The following is a 5727-nucleotide window of genomic DNA, read 5'->3' as shown; positions in this document are numbered from 1 at the left end:
ACAGACAAAAGAGATTTTCTAAACACTTGTGTCGAAACTTGCCAAGCAAGCAGCATGAGAAGGCCACCAACAAACCGGAGGGCATCACTCAGTGCCGTGTAATTGCTCGCAGATGTCGGAGTCGCCGTGTAATGCCCCTTTTCCTCATTTGGAGGAAAATGTCATCTTGTATTTTGGGCCAGAACACAACTATTTACAACAGTGCCCTGTTTGCTTTCTAACTGATGAGTGTGAGGGTTTTTTTGGTCTGGTGTGCTGTCAGTGGATGACTTATTGTTGCGGCATTCACATTAGCCTTGTGACAATTTTGGTGTGTCTGAGGCAGAGCTCCTGTTTACACTCTTCATTATGTGTTCTATGCGAGTCGAGCATCACACTCATTGTAGCATGCCCTCCAATGCAAGGATGAGACTTTACTGATGATTTTGCGGTTTTTGAGCAACATTCATCCATAACCGTGTAACCTAGCTTCAAACCTAATCACTAAGAGCTGTAACAAAACAAACGCAAACAGTTAGCTGACATATTTTACATTCAACACTCAATATTTACAAACACAAAGTACGTAGATGCATCATTTACACACCTTTTGCCTCTTTGCTAGGGGTGCAAGTAAAAGAAATTTAAAACTCGTGGCCGTACTCTTTGTTAAGTTACATTACGTGTGAACTATAGTGAACAGAAAGTTCGCATTCAAAATAAAAGCGCAAAGCTTAAACCGGAAGTAGCACATTTCAATGCAAATTTCAAATGAAAATAAAATACAACGAACAAAATCACCTCTGCTGTTCCAAAAATATGAATATGGTTAGTTACACTCATCTTTAAGAACTTCACTGACAATGTTTTAAGCAACAGATGTAAGAAGTGCAATCCCTGTGTAAATAATCAACAATTAAAAATGAGAAGTGTCAAGCAATATAGAAAATGGATACATGGAATAATACAAAATTAAATATTCTTTCTGAAAATGATATCAAAGTGCCTAAAAGGATGAGGAAGCTCACCTGTTTTATGGGTTTGGTCATGTGACGTTTTCAAGCTGAGCCCTTTGGCACTGTGATGTCATTTGAGAGCGAGTGACAAAATGGCCGCTCTCAAAGATGGGGAAAAAAAAAGAATACATTTTGCTGCTTAATTCATATTCCACAAAGGCAACATTTAACAATATGCCTTGTTTAGACTAGTAGAACATATTGTGAAGAAAATTATGGACTTGACTTCCCAATTAGAAGCATTTTGTTGGCGGACTTTATTTTACCTTTGTTAGCTAGTGTAGCTGTTAATCTAGCTTTGTCAAAGTATTTAATTAAACGCCAAAGTGAGGTCTTGACTCTGCAACAACTGTAATTGTGTTGCTATTATCTTTTAATTCACAGCACCAGTTTATGTCGCAGTTTGCCCCACTGCTGTTAAATCTGTTTGTATGGAATCTGTTCAAAGGGAATTAAGAACCAGAGCTGACTTTAATTAAGAAAGTCTCTCTTGGGATGTTTGAGGCCAACGATTGATGCCCGTTACTGTGAGACGGTAATCTGTAGCGCTGGATGAGATCGGATTTTTTTTTTTTTTCTGTCGGATGATGCCACGATTGTTTTAATAAATCTTGCCGGCGCAAAATGGTTAAATGAGGGAAGGCGAATGAAAACCTTCAATAAATTATACATTGGCGTCAACACAACAGATCACCTTTCGCGGGCCCCGTAAGCGAGTCATCCATAAATCAGCAGGCGCGCTCTCCATACGTACGCCGTCGGTAAAAAGGACTTTCACCTCACATAGATCCAGCATCTCCAGAGGCGTCCCTGCAAAATTAAATCAAAGTCAGTCAGATAAATGGCGCTAGTTGGAACAGGACACGCACTTTTTAGCGCTGACTTTGTTCACTTCAACGGTTTCACTTTCAGGTAAGTGTCTCTTGTGTCATCGAGCGCCGGTCGCCTCATGAGCGACGCAACAGTCCAACCTGCTCAGAGCACTAATCTATATGCAAATCATCCTCGCTCACTCATAAAACAGCTGCTAGGTTGTTTCCGACACGAAGTTAAACGCTTGAGAGAACGATAATAAAACTCGTGCATCTTTGATCGGCTGTCATTCGCGGGACTGTCCGTGTATCGCAGAAAAAACATTTGGAGTGGAAGATCAACTGGAAAATCTAGGCCACACACACACACACGGGTACAATCTGGGTAACCTTTCCAAACGCCCAAAATGGCCACGCCGTCATCACCGCGGCACACATTCCTCATTTTTGACTGTGGTGAACGTGGATTTATCGAAAAACAGGTGGTGCGCCGTCAAAACTGGCAACTTCACTGGAAGAACCCCGGGGAGGCTTGGTGGAGTCTGAAAGTGAAGGAAAACAGATTTATTGGACATAATTAAAGCGTGGCTTTAAATGTGAGCCTGTGTTGTCTTGGACAATGTTAGCGAACATAGTAGCCTTGTAAGTGTTTAATAGACGTGGAAGAAGCACAGCGTAATCAACTAATTGCTCTCTGAGGGGAATTGGGTTTGTGTGTCGTGTGTTAAGATTTAGTGAGAAAATTAATCAATATCAGGAAAGTATCGCACTTCATCTTTCATAAGAGTCGACATAATTTATTTAGAAATTAATATTTTTGCTGTTGCGTCACTAATCACGCCTAAACCTACAGCCATCACTTTCTGTTGGCATAAAAAGCAGGATTCAAGAGGATTTGACTCTCAATTTTTTTCATGATTCAAATAAACAGACATAGAAAAAACATTGTCACGCCTATTCCTTGCAAAGAAAGAGGCCAGCACCTCCTATTGAGACGCTATACCGCGTGTCCTTCATGTAAGGAGACAATTGGATGGAAAACGCGTTGCCGACCAACTAAGAAACAAGGCAACATCTCGCCGGCAAAATGCACGTAACGGTCTAAAGGGCCCATTAAGAAGAAGCACGGCAATGGCGTGCATGGATAGATGCCCCGCAACGTCCCACTGTGAAGGCGGCGTGGGCCGACGTGATTGAGTTCAAAGGGGCGGCTTCCAATAGCAGAAACTTTGTGACTGGAATGTGATTGTTGAGCTAAAGGTAAGCCGGCAGGAAAGTGGACTGTGACCCGGAGCTTTGATTGGAATCTAAATGTGACGCGGCACCTCCGCGTAAAAAAAAAAAGTGCTCTTACAAAGTGTGTTTGAGGAAACAGAATCGCCCGTAACACTTGAAAGTTGCTTTAGAAAACGACATGTTCATTTCTTTTGGTCATAAAAAGCCGGAATTGCGACGATAAAACACTAGAAATGCTGCTACTGTACATCAACGGTGACAATCCCTTTGTCTGCACCGGGAGAAGATTACTCACACGTCTTTGCATTAAATAAACACAAAGAGCAGCTATTTGGCTAATTGAACAATTTGCTCAATCGCTTTGCAAACGGAACAATTCGAGTCTAGCTAAGTAAGGACGAATAATTAAGCAGAAAGAGATGGAGCAGGGGTTATCATCAGATACGAAAACTTTTAGATTGGCGGGGCACAATGGGTGCTAAAATTTGACAGAAGTGAACAAAAGCATTACAACAACATATATATGTCTTAAAACTACAGTATTTAGAAAATAAAACACTAACAAGGTTTATTCATTTAAATTTTTTCAAGTTCGGCAAGCCGGATTAAAATGTTTAACGGGCCGCATGTGGCCCCCCGGCCGTAGTTTCCCCACGCCAGGTCTATCGCGTTTCATACACGAGGTAACTCAATGTGCTTCACATAATTCAAAGTACAACATTTAAAAGCAAAAGCTTGCAAAAGTCACATGACCAAACCCAGAAAACGGGAATGGCCTGTGTGTTTATTAATGCAACAACCAGGGAAAAAAAATATGGAATACCCAGTTACATTACAAGCATTTGTCAAAAAGACAGCACATTTTCCTTGTCAGCATATTGTACACCTTGATAATTAACCTAATTAAATTTGCTTGGCCCCCTTATTAAGCGCTATTGACGTTTTTATTGAACAGGAAGTTGGTTGTTGATTCAAGCATGTTATGTGGGTGGGGGGGCAATCGGTCAAGCAAAGAAAAAAAAAAAGTACTGAGTCCGGCATTTTTCCTAGATGTAACAGGAACTGCAACCAAGCGGAACCACCAACCCAGTTCGCTCAACATCCATCACTGTTCAGCTCTGCCACGCATTCGAGCCGCAAAAAAAAAAAAAATACCAACAGGCTTGCAAAAAGGAAAGAAAATGTCAAGGGGAAAGATTTATAAGTTTTCCAAGTGGGATAGACAGCATTGTGTACATGAAGGTCAGTGAGTGTGTGAGAATTTACACTTGTTCACTGGAGAGGTGTTTGTCTGCTTGTTAGGAGTCCAAAACGTCATGCTCATTTGGAGGATGCACCCTGCATGGCATCCATGCTGGCCCAAGAAATGGATGACTGCCTCTCACTTAAAGCATACACACGTCTATCGTCAATTAAAATTTTTTTTTTTTTTTTTTAAAAGCGTTTGCGTCATGGCTTTGTCACTGTTTTATATTCACAAGTCAAGATCAGGCAGTGTCAGTTTTCGTCAATGGGGGAAGGAACGCTTGACTTGTGAGCCAACATTGCCCCCTGGTGGTAAAGGTGAATTCAACACGATGGCTGGGAAATGAGCTTTATGTAACAGATTGCCATCAAATTCAACTGGTCCAAATGTGAATTTATTCCTTATATGGCTTTTTCTCTCTGGGGTACATTTAAATATTCAAATTAAGCATCTATTTTCGTACCCTCTTGCACACACACACACACACACACACGCGCGCGCTCACACGCACACGTCTAAACATTTTTTGTATCGGGTTTAAGAGGTCATATTATAATAACTCTTAATTTTGGATATTACATCTGAAGAGTGAATGCTTTTTTTATTATTTCGTCACACACTGTTGCCATGGTAATGAGCTGTTCACAAAGAAAAATGCTGCTTTTGAGAATCGGAAAAAAACTTGGCACTCACGTTAAGCCTGGCAAAAAACATAGATATTTTGGAGGGCTAAATGCGCCATTTCTTCAAAATTGCTTAGGCGTGCCAACTAAAGAAATCATTTGAAAAAGCACAACACTTTATTCTCAAAGCATATTTAATACGCCTTACAATTGATTTAAGGTGCAAAGTCTACGGTACGCAGCTATTGTAATTAGACAAAATAATTCTCATCCAATTCCACAAACTTTTGTGGCTTTGAAATCTCAGCAAGGACGAAACAATTAAATTTTGGCAAGCATCTGGATTAAGAGGCCGAAATCAATTTCATATTAGTCACCCCAGAATGCCAAAACAGACTCTTTTTGACGGTTTCATAATTTCACAGTTGCAAACATCCTTAACAAGTTAATAAAAACGTTTGTTGAAACATTGCCTGATAGTTAAAAACAATTTTGTTGACAACTTGACACAGGAAGAGTATTTCTATTTTCATTGTGGGTGTGTACATTTTTTATAAATGGCAACAGGACTGTTACTCTCTCTAGAATCATAATTGCCTGCTAACAATTGGCCATGCAGATCTGCTCAGTGTTATTACATGAATTATGCAAAGTGGGGAAGATTTAAAATAAATAAACAGGTAGTACAAAATCAGGGCAGAGGAAACTTGAAAGGTTGTTCTCAGTAGTCGAGTCCAGTAAAACATTCTTAATGTAGAACAAACTGATAAACGACTTGAATTTCACCAATGATGCAAAAATTTGCAAGACAAATG

The sequence above is a fragment of the Idiotropiscis lumnitzeri genome, chromosome 21 (genome assembly GCF_059441095.1).
Source record: "Idiotropiscis lumnitzeri isolate Australia: NSW breed Sydney's pygmy pipehorse chromosome 21, RoL_Ilum_1.0, whole genome shotgun sequence".
In the NCBI taxonomy this organism is placed as follows: Eukaryota; Metazoa; Chordata; class Actinopteri; order Syngnathiformes; family Syngnathidae; genus Idiotropiscis; species Idiotropiscis lumnitzeri.
The sequence above is the reverse complement of the archived record's forward strand: the minus strand, read 5'-3'. Positions refer to the sequence as shown.